Source organism: Vipera berus (genome assembly GCF_964194415.1).
Source record: "Vipera berus genome assembly, chromosome: 2".
In the NCBI taxonomy this organism is placed as follows: Eukaryota; Metazoa; Chordata; class Lepidosauria; order Squamata; family Viperidae; genus Vipera; species Vipera berus.
Genome location: NC_138203.1, coordinates 234,239,119 through 234,254,347, shown reverse-complemented (window position 1 = coordinate 234,254,347; position 15,229 = coordinate 234,239,119). Strand labels below are relative to the sequence as shown.

At 40.3% G+C, this 15,229-nt stretch overlaps 1 protein-coding gene across 1 annotated transcript in view; it reads right to left on the bottom strand.

Annotated features, from left to right (window-relative positions):
- The window catches only part of NCKIPSD (NCK interacting protein with SH3 domain), a 123,384-nt gene that overhangs the window by 33,326 nt on the left and 74,829 nt on the right, over positions 1-15,229 (bottom strand). The window lies entirely within an intron of this gene.

The following is a 15,229-nucleotide window of genomic DNA, read 5'->3' as shown; positions in this document are numbered from 1 at the left end:
GAGATCAGAACCGCATCTTGAACTGTAAAAAGCTGTGCCAAATCCACTTGGATTACTGTATGATGATGATGGCTACGATTATCAGGTATTGCCTTTCTGCACAATATAACAACCAAAGAAGTTGATCTTTTTTATCATCACTCACAGGTATCCCTGGAGGCTGAATGAGGTTAATATCACTTACAGAACACCACAAGAAGTATCATTTACAGTAGTATCCTGAAAATAAAAACGCCCATTCTATTCAGAATCCTGGGAAACGGAAAGCAAACAGTAATTCCTGTAAGATAGATGGCAATTCAAAAACCTTAAAACTGATAGGGTTCTGCTCCTACAGCTATATTTATAACATGATTAAACAAATGAATTCACGACTGCAGAAGAAGTGTAAACCCATTATTAATTTCTTGTAATTAGGTCAGCCTGAAATCTCTTTTTCCCAAGTTTGGGTACTTCCTGTTTTTCCATAAAACATGAAACACTAGACTGACTTTTCTCAGCTTGTACAATGTAACAACAAAAACAACAACAACAACAACATTAATAATAATAATAGATCTTGGAAGTCTTCTAGTCCAAACCCCTGCTCAGGCAGGAAATCCTATAACAGTGATGGCAAACCTTTTAGAGACTGAGTGCCCAAACTGCAACCCAAAACCCACGTATGTATTGTTGGGTGCCGGGTGGGCGTGGCCCATTGGCTGGGTGTGACCCATTGGCTGGGTGTGGCCCATTGGGTGGGTGTGGCTTTGGTGGTAACGGCAGACTGGGTGGGACTAAAAAGTTCAATCAATCAGTTCCATAGGTTCGCCACCACGGCCCTATAACATGAAAATCTAATTAGAAAAAGTTGCAAATGTTTTGCTGGTTTTTTTTTAAGGTTTAAAGATAATAAGAACCCGTTCTTTTATCACTCTAGTCCAGGGGTCCCCAATCCCTGGTCCATGGACTGGCACCGGACTGCAGCATGCCAGAAACTGGGCCGCACAAACAAGCAAAGCCCCATCCGCAGGATGCAGGCAGCATGCAAAACCACCCCCTCCAGTCTGCGGAAAAAACCTCTCTCCACGGAATTGGTCCCTGGGGCCCAAAAGGTTGGGGGCTGCTGCTCTGCTCTAGACATTTTAATATGCAAAATAAACAAGACACTGTTATCTCTGTATTTGCTTCCTACCTCCTCCATTTGTTAGAGAAGAGACATGGTACTCGAGATGCTGAACTGTAGCACTGGCATTACTTACGATAATAGTTTTACTTTTTAATGACAGATAATACTTCCTGTTTGGGGGGGAAGAAAGCGCTATGCTTGCCACCTTGAGTTCCTGATAGAAGTCTGGGATAAAAACAGATAAACAGCTATCTAGTATGCACTTTAACCCTGTCCTTATAAAAATATGATCTTTTAGCAGAAAAAGCAACACATTCTTGCGGTTTTCCATGAATATCTTGGAAACTGTCACCCAAAGAATGAACCCTGTACTCTAATAAAGAACAAGTCACAGGTTATGGTAGATGGGGAGAAGATTTATCTCTGACTGACTTGTAAGTCAGTCCTTGCTAGGCTTTTTGCCTCTCTTTTTTGAGAGTCAGAATAATATGAGTTTGACCTCTGGTGACTTCACGGAAATATCTTTGAAAATGAGGTGGAGATTTTCACCTTCTGAAGTGCTTCGCAATCTAACACACAGATCTGGGATTTCCTGGCAGTCTGCCATTCAAATATTAACCAAGTTCAAGCCAGCTTAGTTTTCAGGCATCTGTTAACATTACAGTATTATGAAAACAGCAATGGAAGGAGCCAGCCCATTATCCTAAATTATATTGCTGGAATGAAAAAAAAACACCCTTGGTATTCAATATAACCAATTTAGGGATGCCTTGATAATAGTTCTTGCAGAGAAGGGCAGTGAGTTCTGTTTAATTCCAATCCTCAAATAATTGCTTGTCTTTTAATTCTTTTCTAAAAATCAGAATTTTCTGCCAATTGTCACACTGTACTTTGAATAATGTATTTCAAAACACAAGATACAGTATTCAGCAAGCTTGAAATCAGCCTACTTTTGATTTACTAAAAAAAACCCTGCTGCTTTCAATAATCATATCGGCTTGTTTCCTTTTAACATTCCCTTCCTCGTTTGCTATTGATTCCAAGTATTAAATGAAGCCTGATGTATAAATAAAAACATATGCCAAATACTTGGGCTTTGTCAAAACCTTGATTTTTATAATCAACCTTCATGGCTTGCTGAAAGAGACCTAAATGGAATTTTACACCATGAAGATTCAATCTGATATCATTTAAAGTATCCATATTCATTTTTTAAGCTAGGATGATGCTTTATTTATACATTCATCTGCACAAAACACTTACCCATAACTAAGGAATGATGGCCAGATGTTAGTTTTACAAACTGCCATGTAGCAATTTTTCAGCCAAAGCAATTTACCATATTTTAAAATAACAGTTGATCACTGACATATTTGCTACAGGAATAGAATTTATTTCTCCAGCTCCATCAATTTATATGCATTAGGAAAAACGAATGATAAGCTAACTGCAAGATTCATTGTGAAGGACTGCTAGATAAGTCCGCTTCTCAATTTCTTCAGATGTTTGTTCCAAAAAGAATGATTATTTGGGCACTGCCACCAAAAATAATAATGTGCCAATTTGCTTATAACCTTGCTAACACTATCACAATAAGTTTTGATTTCATATAAAGTAAGTTTTGTGGAAGAGGGTGCTCATGATTATCTTCATGGCCATTTTTGATGATTTGCTGTGACAGGTTTTCAAAATAATTGTGTGCCATATGAAATGCATTTGATTCAGTTCCAAATCATTGTACCAGAGTTGTTTTTGTTTTAAAGATTTTCAGGAGCACTCTTAATAGAAGAATTTTATTCATTACTAGAATCACTTTAAGCTTTATATGTTAACAGCTTCCCCCAAGATCTGGAGGGCTCTTCCTCCAGGCAATAGGCCAGTAAGAGAATTGAGAGATGCCCACCTATATTTGGAATGGTACTCATAAAGCACATTGGAATTGGTTGGGTTGGTTGTTGTTTTTTTTGCATTTTGGTATTTTTGCATGTTGGTATTATGAGTTTATGCTAAGGTTATGTTATATGATGGGTCAGCCATACAAATCTTTAATTTAATTTAATATTTAACTTATATCCTGCTACAATCTAAGCAGATTCCCAGGGATCTACACCATGTGACAAAGTAGCAGCAATCAAAAATACAGAAATTTCCAATCAAAGACAAAAATTGTTATCTCAGGATTTCTGGTCTTGCGTCATAGTGACGAGGCAGAGGGATTGTGGAGCTCCACACCCCATGGCTGTCTTCGCCCTGCCAGTGGATCCTAAAATGGGTCTAAAGTCTCCCCGGAGAGGCAATGAAGGAGCCCCCCCCCCGGCTGATTGCAGATCGACGGCGGTCGATCTGTTTGTTCCGGGGTAAGTCCTTCAACCCAACAGGAGAAAGGCTAGCCACACCTTGGTGACTAGCCCAAGCCACCAGCAGCCGAAGGCCAAAAGCACTAACCAGAACAACTGTGAATAGCATGCTTGGAACTGGGTGAGAATATTGAACTTCTCTCTCTTATTTTGTAACTGATTTCCTGGAAAAGATCCCAAAGAAGTAAAAAATCCTCCAAAACTGAGAAGGGAAGGGATCATATCCCCACCCTTCCACAGACGGAAGCGGCGAATTAATGTATATGGGGGACAGAAATATAAAATGAAGTTAATAATACTACAGTCTGGATAAATCTGAAAATTATGAAAATTATTAAGATTTCACATCTGAAAGAGTATTGATGAAATTATAAGAAAATAATTCTTTGTCTTAAAAGTTGGAAAAGGAGTAAGTACTGACATCTAGTGGAGGAATAGACTATAAAACTACAGCAGCATTGATTCAGAAATTGGAAAGACACCCAGAAATAGAGAAAAACTTGTTTCTTTGAACCTCAGTGACTTTTAGCCAAACAAAAAACAGCGGCACAGAAGAAAGAAAATACACTGGGCTATCTACTACAGAGTGAGAACTACATTTGTTTTAAAAACTGCTCTGGGTTTATCAATACTTACTGAGCTGTGATTTCTAAGCTCAAGAATTGTTTGCAGAGAAAGAAAAACTTTGGCTTTTGGCTAATCTTCTAGGGGGGAATTTACTGGAAAGCTCTTAGGTGACTAAACATTCTGGATTGCAATTTTGACTGGTTGATAACTGGAAGATCCCTGAGTAGAATAACTGTTATAAAACACTGCTTTCAATGGTGCTTTGATAATTGGAAAGACATTGGATACAAAAACCATATATAAAGGTAAGAACTATGTAAGAGTTGGTTGTTTGAATCTTAAGATTGGCTGGTTTGAGAAGGCTAATTACAGAGACTATGGTCCTAGTGAAAGACTACCTGGAGGGGGGAGACAAAATGGATGTTGCATCTCTTAACTAAAAGCGTCAGGAAACCACACCACACATTCCCTTCTGAAGGCCCCAGCCTGGAACATCGGGGATCTGCAGGAGCAATACAAGGCAAATACTTTCTAGGAGGAAATGTATGTAATGCTGCGACAGATTCAAATGACAATTGTTTCAAACCATGATGAGATTAAAAACAACTTTGATGACATAAATGAGCACATCTCCAACCTAAACTTACAATTAAAAAAACTCTCAGAAAAGGATGATAAAGAATGAACAAACAAATCAGATAACAGAACATAAACCACAGGAAAGTGAACCCAAATGGGGAAGTTACAAATGAAAAGAACCACAGCTTAATACAAACAAAATAAAATCTGCAAGATTTTGCCACAACAATGAAAACAGAAAAGATATTCTATCCTTCAGGACTTCAAAACAAACTTAAGGATAAGAAAGTAGATCTAACAAAATGGATTATAGAGCTGCCAGGAGAATCATTAGAATTTGGAAGACAAAAAATGTACATTCTACTTAACTTGCCTTTCCTATTCCCAACAATATTCCCAACAATATAGGAAGAATCCCCTAGCAAGTGGAACATACCGACATGGAAAGCTATATGGCAAAAGAAGAAGGCTAAAGTTAGATTCAAGAGACTCGATTCAACTTACCAGATGGAGTACTATATGATTAAACACTTGTTTGAATATGTTAAAAGAATAGATAAATTTTGAATATAAAGGGGCCCTAAAGTAAGAGGGATAAGATATATTAGTAGTATAGTATTTTTTATAATATAAGAGATGTAAAAATATTGGGATAGTCTATGTGAATGAAAAGTGTGGATATTTAAAGGTAATTAATTTTGAGAAAATTATGACTGATAAGAATGGTCTGAATACTGAGGGGAAATTAAGCTTAAATAAGAATCTTGAAAACAGGACACATAGTGACTCAATAAGATGACTTATTAACTGATATCCCAGGCAGCATTTAGCATCAGACCCCAAATGTCTTCCAGAAGAGCTCCATTTTCATCTCTTTCTTTAAGGAGACTAGAACTGGAGCCCAAAGCGCTTCCCACAGGGGGCAATTGCAGAGGGCCTGCCTGACCACAGAGAAACATTTCCGAGTTTCAGCCTCTGGACCTCTCCCCAAATGGGGCATGACCATCATTCTTCACATATTGTTCAGCTTTTCAAGACACCCCATGGTATTTAATATGAGAACCTGGTATTGTGTTTGCAGATATTCCTCCAACTTTAAATTAAACAAATATATATCACTTTTAAATCCTTTTAAGTCATAAAAATGAAAGAGTCATTTGTGGACTCACATAGAAGATTATATAATTGGAAAGTTTTAATTTCTCAATACGAGCTAGTTTCCCTTGATGACATTTCTAGGGAAAAAATATAGTATCTTTCTGTGCCACTTTTATATTGCTGGAATTCTTGGGAAACAGAATATGTCAGAACAGGAAAAACATAAAATATGGTTTGAAGATGTTTCACCTCTATATGAAGCCCAAGAGATGATAAAATCCAATATTCTGCAAGAGTATGGCAGAAAATACAATCTTACACATCCCTGCAAGTAATTTTAGGAATCTAAGAAAGGATAGTTGAAAACTATCTGTCAGCAGAAATATTTAAAAAGTAGGAAACTAGGATTTTTAAAAGAAACATGTTAGGCTTTTAAAACCAACCTTAAATCTTTTATTAATATGTATGAACCTTAAGTGGTCATCAGACATTCAGCATCAAAATTAATTAATTAATGTATGGCTTTGATGATGATTATTTAGAGGGAATTAAAGATGAATTTGAATGTAATAACTGCATTTATAATTAATTAATAAAATAAAACCTGGATTAACATTATAAGTAAGGTTCGTTGCTTTGCTAGTTTGGGGATGACTATTCTCATTCAAAACTATTTTCTTGTTATCCCTCATCCATCAATTTTCTAAAATAAATCCACCCAGAAACAGTCTTAAACAATATCATTCTATTAGCATGCTTTCTTTTCTAACTGCTGGCATATAATATTCCTTAGGGCAGTGGTTCTCAATCTGGGATCTGTGGACTCCTGCGGGGGCCACGATGTCGTCACAGGGAGCCCACGAAGGCTTGAAGAAATGCTATGATTTAAATCTTGAGTTAATTCTTGGGGGTCCGTGGCTATGCTCCATGGCCATAAAAGGTATTTAAAGGGGGTCCCTGGGGAAAGAAAGGGCTTTCCTTAGGGCTTTGTTTCTCAACCTCAGAAACTTTAAGATCTCTGGACTTTGACTCTCAAAATTCCCTGGGTAGTTGGGGTCAAATCAAGCAGCCGGCAGTTATTTATAGGTGCAGATCCCAGGAATCAGAATACGCCTTTGGAAGTATATTTAAGGTAACTAGTTAAGGCACCAGGGACGCGGTGGCTCAGTGGGTTAGGACGCTGAGCTTGTCGATCAGAAGGTCGGCAGTTTGGCGGGTCGAATCCCGAGTGCCGTGTAACAGAATGAGCGCCTGTTACTCGTCCCAGCTTCTGCCAACCTAGCAGTTCGAAAGCACGTAAAAATGCAAGTAGAAAAATAGGGATCACTATGGTGGGAAGATAACAGCGTTCTGTGCGCCTTTGGCATCTAGTCATGCTGGCCACATGACCACGGAGACGTCCTCAGACAAGCGCTGGCTCTTCGGCTTTGAAACGGAGATGAGCACCGGCCCCTAGAGTCAGAAACGACTAGCACGCATGTGCGGGGGAACCTTTACCTTTACCTTAGTTAAGGCACCAGACTAGAAAGCACATCTGCCTACCCCAGGTGCTTGGGAAGTACTCAATAGGTGGAGAAAAATTGCCAAATCCAGTCTGAACATCTGGCTGACTGTGCTACAAACTATTTTGTTGTTGTTGTTAGTTGCGAAGTCGTGTCCGACCCATCGCGACCCTATGGACAATGTTCCTCCAGGCCTTCCTGTCCTCTACCATCTTCTGGAGTCCATCTAAGCTCACGCCTACTGCTTCAATGACTCCATCCAGCCACCTCATTCTCTGTCGTCCCCTTCTTCTATTGCCCTCAATCTTTCCCAGCATTAGGCTCTTCTCCAGTGAGTCCTTCCTTCTCATTAGGTGGCCAAAGTATTTGAGTTTTAGCTTCAGGATCTGGCCTTCTAAAGAGCAGTCAGGGTTGATCTCCTCTAGGACTGACCGGTTTGATCGCCTTGCAGTCCAAGGAACTCACAGGAGTCTTCTCCAGCACCATAGTTCAAAGGCTTCAATTCTTTGGCGCTCAGCCTTTCTTATGGTCCAGCTTTCACTGCCATACATTGCAACTGGGAAGACCATAGCCTTGACTATACACACTTCTGTTGACAGGGTGATGTCTCTGCTTTTTAGTGTGCTGTCTAGATTTGTCATGGCTTTCCTCCCGAGGAGCAAGCGTCTTTTAATTTCTTGGCTACAGTCCCCATCTGCAGTGATCTTGGAGCCCAGGAAAATAAAATCTGTCACTACCTCCATTTCTTCCCCATCTATTTGCCAGGAATTGAGAGGGCCAGATGCCATGATCTTGGTTTTCTTAATGTTTAGTTTCAACCCAACTTTTGCACTCTCCTTCTTCACCCGCAACAAGAGGCTCTTTAGTTCTTCTTCGCTTTCTGCCATTAGAGTGGTATCATCTGCATATCTTAGGTTGTTGATGTTTCTTCCGGCAATCTTAATTCCAACTTTTGATTCATCTAGCCCTGCCTTTCTCATGATGTGCTCTGCAAATAAGTTAAATAGGCAAGGCGACAGTATACAGCCTTGCCGGACTCCTTTCCCAATTTTGAACCAATCAGTGGTTCCGTGTCCAGTTCTCACTGTTGCTTCTTGGCCCGCATATAGATTTCTCAAGAGACAAATAAGATGGTCTGGTATGCCCATCTCTTTAAGGACTTGCCAGAGTTTGTTATGATCCACACAATCAAAGGCTTTAGCATAGTCAATGAAGCAGAAGTAGATGTTTTTCTGGAACTCTCTAGCTTTCTCCATGATCCAGCGTATGTTAGCAATTTGATCTCTAGTTCCTCTGCCTCTTCGAAATCCTGCCTGTACTTCTGGTAGTTCTCGATCCACATACTGCTGGAGTCTAGCTTGTAGAATTTTAAGCATAACTTTACTAGCATGAGAAATGAGTGCAATGGTGCGATAGTTTGAACATTCTTTGGCACTGCCTTTCTTTGGAATTGGAATGTAAACTGATCTTTTCCAATCCTGTGGCCACTGTTGAGTTTTCCAAATTTGCTGGCAAATTGAGTGTAGCACTTTTACTGCATCGTCTTTTAAGATTTTGATTCCAGCTCAGCTGGAATACTGTCACCTCCACTAGCTTTGTTGTTGCTCAGCTTTTCTAAGGCCCACTTCACTTCACATTCTAGGATGTCTGGCTCGAGGTCAGTGACCACCTCATTGTGATTATCAGGGACGTTAAGCTCATTCTTGTATAGTTCTTCTGTGTAATTTTGCCACCTCTTCTTACTCTCTTCTGCCTCTGTTAGGTCCCTGCCATTTTGGTCCTTTATCATGCCCATTTTTGCATGAAACGTTCCTTTCATCTCTCCAATTTTCTTGAAAAGATCTCTGGTCCTCCCTATTCTATTGTTTTCTTCTATTTCTTTGCATTGTTCATTTAAGAAGGCATTCTTATCTCTTCTAGCTATTCTTTGGAATTCTGCATTTAATTGGGCATATCTTTCTTTTTCTCCCTTGCCTTTCGCTTCCCTCCTTTCCTCAGCTATTTGCAAAGCTTCCTCAGACAGCCATTTTGCTTTCTTGCATTTCTTTTTCTTTGGGATGGTTTTGGTTGCTACCTCTTGTACAATGTTGCGAACCTCTGTCCATAGTTCTTCAGGCACTCTGTCTATCAGATCTAATTCCTTAAATCTATTTGTCACCTCTACTGTATATTCAACAGGGATATGATTTAATTCATACCTGACTGGCCTAGCGCTTTTCCCTACTTTCTTTAATTTAAGCCTAAACTTTGCAACAAGAAGCTCATGGTCTGAGCCACAGTCAGCTCCTGGTCTTGTTTTTACTGACTGTATAGAGCTTCTCCATCTTTGGCTGCAGAGCATATAGTCAATCTGATTTCTGTGTTGACCGTCTGGTGATGTCCATGTGTAAAGCCGTCTCTTGGGTTGTTGGAAAAGAGTGTTTGCTATGACCATCGTATTCTCTTGACAAAATTCTATCAGCCTGTGCCCTGCTTCATTTTGTACTCCAAGGCCAAACTTGCCTGTTATTCCAGTTATCTTTTGGCTTCCTACTTTAGCATTCCAATCCCCCATGATGATAAGGACATCATTTCTGGGTGTTAGTTCTATAAGGTGCTGTAGGGCTTCATAGAACCGGTCAATTTCATCCTCTTCAGCACCGGTGGTTGGGGCATAGACTTGGACTACTGTGATATTGAATGGTTTGCCTTGGATTCGAACTGAGATCATTCTGTCATTTTGAGGATTGTATCCCAGTATTGCTTTTCCTATTTTTTTATTGACTATGAAGGCTACTCCATTTCTTCTGAGGGATTCTTGCCCGCAGTAGTATACCTGATGGTCATCTGAATTAAATTCACCCATTCCTGTCCATTTTAGTTCGCTGATACCTAAGATGTCAATGTTTAGTCTTGTCATCTCTTGTTTGACCACGTCCAGCTTTCCTTGATTCATGGATCTTACATTCCAGGTTCCTATGGAGAAAAAATCTTTACAGCATCGGACTTTCCTTTCATCACCAGACATATCCACAGCTGAGCGTCCTTTCGGCTTTGGCCCAGTCGCTTCATTCTTTCTGGCGCTACTAGTACTAGCCCTCTGCTCTTCCCCAGTAGCATATTGGACGCCTTCCGACCTGAGGGGCTCATCTTCCAGCGTCATATCGTTTTGCCTTTTGGTACTGTCCATAGGGTTTTCATGGCAAAGATACTGGAGTGGGTTGCCATTTCCTTCTCCAGTGGATCACGTTTTGTCAGAACTCTCTGCTATGACCTGTCCGTCTTGGGTGGCCCTGCATGGCATAGCTCATAGCTTCATTGAATTACGCAAGCCCCTTCGCCACGACAAGGCAGTAATCCATGAAGGGGCTACAAACTATAAGAAGAGGTAAAACCAAGATCTGTCTTGAGCAATCTTGGGTACGCCTTTCTTCATTTGGAGGGGAAAACAATATGCTGGAAACAATCCATCTTATTCCCCCCCCCTGAAAATATGATTATTTAGGGAAAGTTCTCTCTTTTCATTTTCAGTACTAACAGATGGAATGCTTCTTCCATTGTGCCAAGCTGTCTGTATTCCTGCAGAAGTTGTTCTACGTGTTTTTCTCAATCTTCTTCCTCATTACTCCAGAAGGCTAAGGAGCATTTTAAGCATGAGCATCTTTTTACAAATCTTTAGAAGAAACATACAACAACTGGAGATACTTCCAACAAGAGGAATTAAGAATGGGCAGCATATGATTTCCTTCTTTCTCCCTCCCTGCTGACATCCACATCACCAATGTGTATGATTAAAGCAAGAAAAGGTGCCTTCATTCCAACCTCAAGCCTGTAGCACAGCTTAACAGTACCATGACAGATAGACAGAAAGTTAATTCAATTTACTGAGCTTCTCTCTAGGGTCATTTCTTTGAAAATTCTATGTAAACAGGATGGAGTAATTACAGGATGTTTCTCTTCTACCTCTGGAATTATAACTATTACTGCATAGCAGACGTGTTATACAGAACAATGCTGCAAATGCTTGCAGAAAGCGGCAGAATTTGAAAGAATGAGACCCTCCTTGCCTACCACCATCTTGCTATGTTATTATGCTTTCTTGATTTTCATGCATTTTTACCATCTTTGGGACTAGCAATCAAAATTTTCCCCAGATTTACTGGACAATAATCACTCTTGGTTCATTGCAAACCTTCATCAATGACTTACAAGCACATACAGCTTTTCTCCTTTGTTGAGCCACAAAGTACCTGCAGGTAAGAGCAGTTCAATTGGGTATCAATGATTGCTAACCCCAAATGTGTATTGCTTTTTGCTTCAAATGTGGCAGCCCTGACAATCACTCTTATTTAGAGTGGCAATCTATAATAGGTATTTCCTAACATGTTATTTGTTCAATTCCAGGTCTGTTTGTTTTCCTTCCATGCAGGCAGCAATGCTCAGAAGTATTCTAACAGGAATATTTCATAAGAACAGAATAGTGCCTGAGCTGCAATAAGGGAAGCCTGCCAGTAATGCATTATTATGACTTTGCATTCAGCTCCACCCAGAACTCACAGATTTAAATGTTGCATAGAAATAGAACATTAAAGACTTTCTCAAAAGAGAGTTTTGATGCAACTTCTGCATAATTTATTCCCCAGCTGAAATAATTGCAAGTGTATTCCAAATTTTAAAGGAAAGGATAGCAAAGTCTACTGAGCTTAAGTCGAGTCTTGGCTGTGCCTTCCATGCCAATCTGGATAGCAACCAACTTTTCTAAGATGAAGAAAGCAACAGACTTTGCAAGCAAAAGCTCTCCCTGGAAGACCACATTGGAGCTGTGACCAAGGGGGCCTTCTCCCGGGTTCGGCTAGTTCGCCAACTACGGCCTTATCTGGACCTGGATTCCTTACGTACAGTCACCCATGCCCTTGTGACATCTCGCCTAGACTATTGTAACGCTCTCTACATGGGGCTGCCCTTGAGATCCACTCGGAAGCTTCAACTGGTGCAAAGTGCGGCGGCACGGACACTCTTGGGAGCCTCCCGATACTCCCATATCACACCTCTCCTCCGTGCGCTGCACTGGCTTCCGGTTGCCTTCCGTGTGAAGTTCAAGGTGCTAACAATGACATTCAAAGCCCTACATGGCATGGGTCCGGACTACCTACGGGAGCACCTTCTGCCGATGTCAGCACCCCACCGTCCTGTGCGCTCCCACAGAGAGGGCCTCCTCAGGGTGCCACCGCTCAAGGAATGTCGGCTAATGGCCCCCAGGGGGAGAGCATTCTCAGTGGGTGCGCCAGCCCTCTGGAACACCTTACCAACCGAAATCCGGATGGCCCCTGACCTCCGTACCTTCCGTCGCGACTTAAAAACTTTCCTATTCCAGCAGGCTGGCCTGGCATGATAACGTTAATTGGGGTTCCAGTTTGTGTTATTAGTGTTTCTTATTATTTTATTGTTCGGTCTGTATACCTTCCTTCCTCTGTACACCGCCCCGAGTCCCTCGGGAGAAGGGCGGTTTATAAAAACTAATAAATAAATAAATAAATAAAAGGACTGTTGGGATTACATAGAGGAACAATGATCAAACTTATAAAAGAGGAGGCAAAAGAATTAATATGAAATTGGAGAAATGAACGTTTCAAACTCCATTCAAACATTCAATAAATACTAGTTTCTGTAGATACATTTCCATCCTACCTCCAGATATATGTTAGATACAGTACACAACCAAAATACTAAGGATTGCATGCAACTGTAAAAGGTACAATTTAAAAGGGCATTTATTAAATGAGGGATGGATGTAGGCCTAGCATTTTTAGCTGACTGATGGGAGATGCCTTCTTATGTGTCTGCCATATTTCTGTATTAATATGAAATGTGTGGAGGCAGGAGGATAGGCACACAATGACACCCAGGCTACCACCCCAAGAATTTATTTCATGTGTTATTAGACCTTCAGCCCCTTGTCATGATGTGGAACTCCATTCTCCTTACATCAGCCACTTGGGACTAAAATGTTACTGTAAAAATCAATGAAGGAGATAAATAGAAGCCCAAAACATTGGGGAAAATTGGTGTGCTGGAATTTTGTTCCTATATTCTTGTCATACATCAGAACTGAATATCTTCACTAGCTTGTCTTCATCCCTGCCGCATTTAAGGTGATGTATGTATTAGAGAAGTAAAGTAATAATTCCACTAGAGAATTTGTGCTAGGTACCCTAGCATACTACACACAGCATTAGAGATTGGAATGTATTTTGTACCCCTTTATCTTTCTAATGCATGCACAGAACCACCAGGCAAATCTTGAGCAATTCATCCTTCAAAAGAGCACACTGGGAATAAGTCTGTAGTAATGGATTTTAAAATTGATTTAGTAAAGTAGCGCTTTGACTTTTAATTTAAAGTAGGAGGACAGAATAAAGGGATACAAGTAATTAAAGAATATAATATGAGTCTCTAACATAAGGTGAGAGATTTAGTTCAAAGGAGAGAAAAGCTTTAATCAATGATGATCTCTTATTTCACTTGGAAAAACAGATTAGAAATATTTTGGCTCTCATTCTGCCCAGGGCAGATTTAACTTACCTGTAAGGAAAAAGTATTCTGGGATGACAATCCACACATTGCATGAATTTGAAAAAACAAAAAACAGAAATTTGCTATTTAAAAAAAATCAGAGCATCTTCATGACGGTGACCTGGCACCAATGGACCTATTGTGATCATACAACACTGCTAAGCCCTGATCAATTATGAGAGATATTTCATAGTATGGTAACTACTGTGCTACTATAGGTAACCTATACATAACCATATACATAATCCAGGATTGAGTCTGGATTAATGTAAAGTAGAGCAACATTTTTATCCCAATACAGATAAAAACTACAACGACTAAAGGCATGAAGGCTCTTCCATTTCTATTGAGTTGATCAGATGAGAGGCAGAGTGTTGGCTGAAGAAAGGAGCGTCTCCATTTTTGATACAACCTTGACATATAAAGCTTCACAGAGATTACAGGCACTATATCAGGGGACCCCAACCTCTGGTCCCTGGACCGGCACCAGGCCGTGGCATGCCAAAAACTGGTCTGCGCAAACAAGCAAAGCCCCATCCGCGCGATGCAGGCAGTACATGAAACCACACCCCCTCCGGTCCGCAGAAAAACCTCTCTCCACAGAACTGGTCCCTGGTGCTCAAAAGGCTGCGGACCTCTGCACTATATAATGTCTTACACTGAACTAACAGCCTCCACAATCCCCTTAAGTAGTGAAGATCTTATTCTATTATCACTTCCTCCTCCTTTTACTTTTTTGTTCCCAAAACCATCAAGTGACAATCTTTTTCAGCTCATTTCATATCAGCTGAGGAAAGCAAAACAAAACAGAAACTTTCTCTAGAATATAATATGGAATTACATACTAATGTCGCCCAAATTTTCCTTATGCTAGGAAAATTGCCTCTTTTCTTTCTTTAGGATAATTTTGAGCATACGAAGAAAGCAGAAAACAACTTATATCAGGAGCCATATTTTCTAGGTCTACAATGTCATATATTCCAAGGGTTTTTCCCCCCTAAGCAACCCATTTGTTCATCTTTCCAGGTTGCAGAGTAATTCCTAAACAATCCAAATTGGCACTGCTTTATTTATTTATATATTCTTTCATTCATTCATTTTCTGTAGCCACCCATCTCAGTTAATGATTCTCGATAGTTTATAATTCAAAAAGAAAAAAATACAATTAAAAATACTAAAAACATTCTAGGTAAAGGTAAAGGTTCCCCCGCACATGCATGCTAGTCGTTTCCGACTCTAGGGGCCGGTGCTCATCTCCGTTTCAAAGCCAAAGAGCCAGCGCTTGTCCGAGGATGTCTCCATGGTCATGTGGCCGGCATGACTAGACGCCAAAGGCGCACGGAACACTGTTACCTTCCCACCGTAGTGGTCCCTATTTTTCTACTTGCATTTTTACGTGCTTTCGAACTGCTAGGTTGGCAGAAGCTGGGACGAGTAACAGGTGCTCACTCTACAAACATTCTACA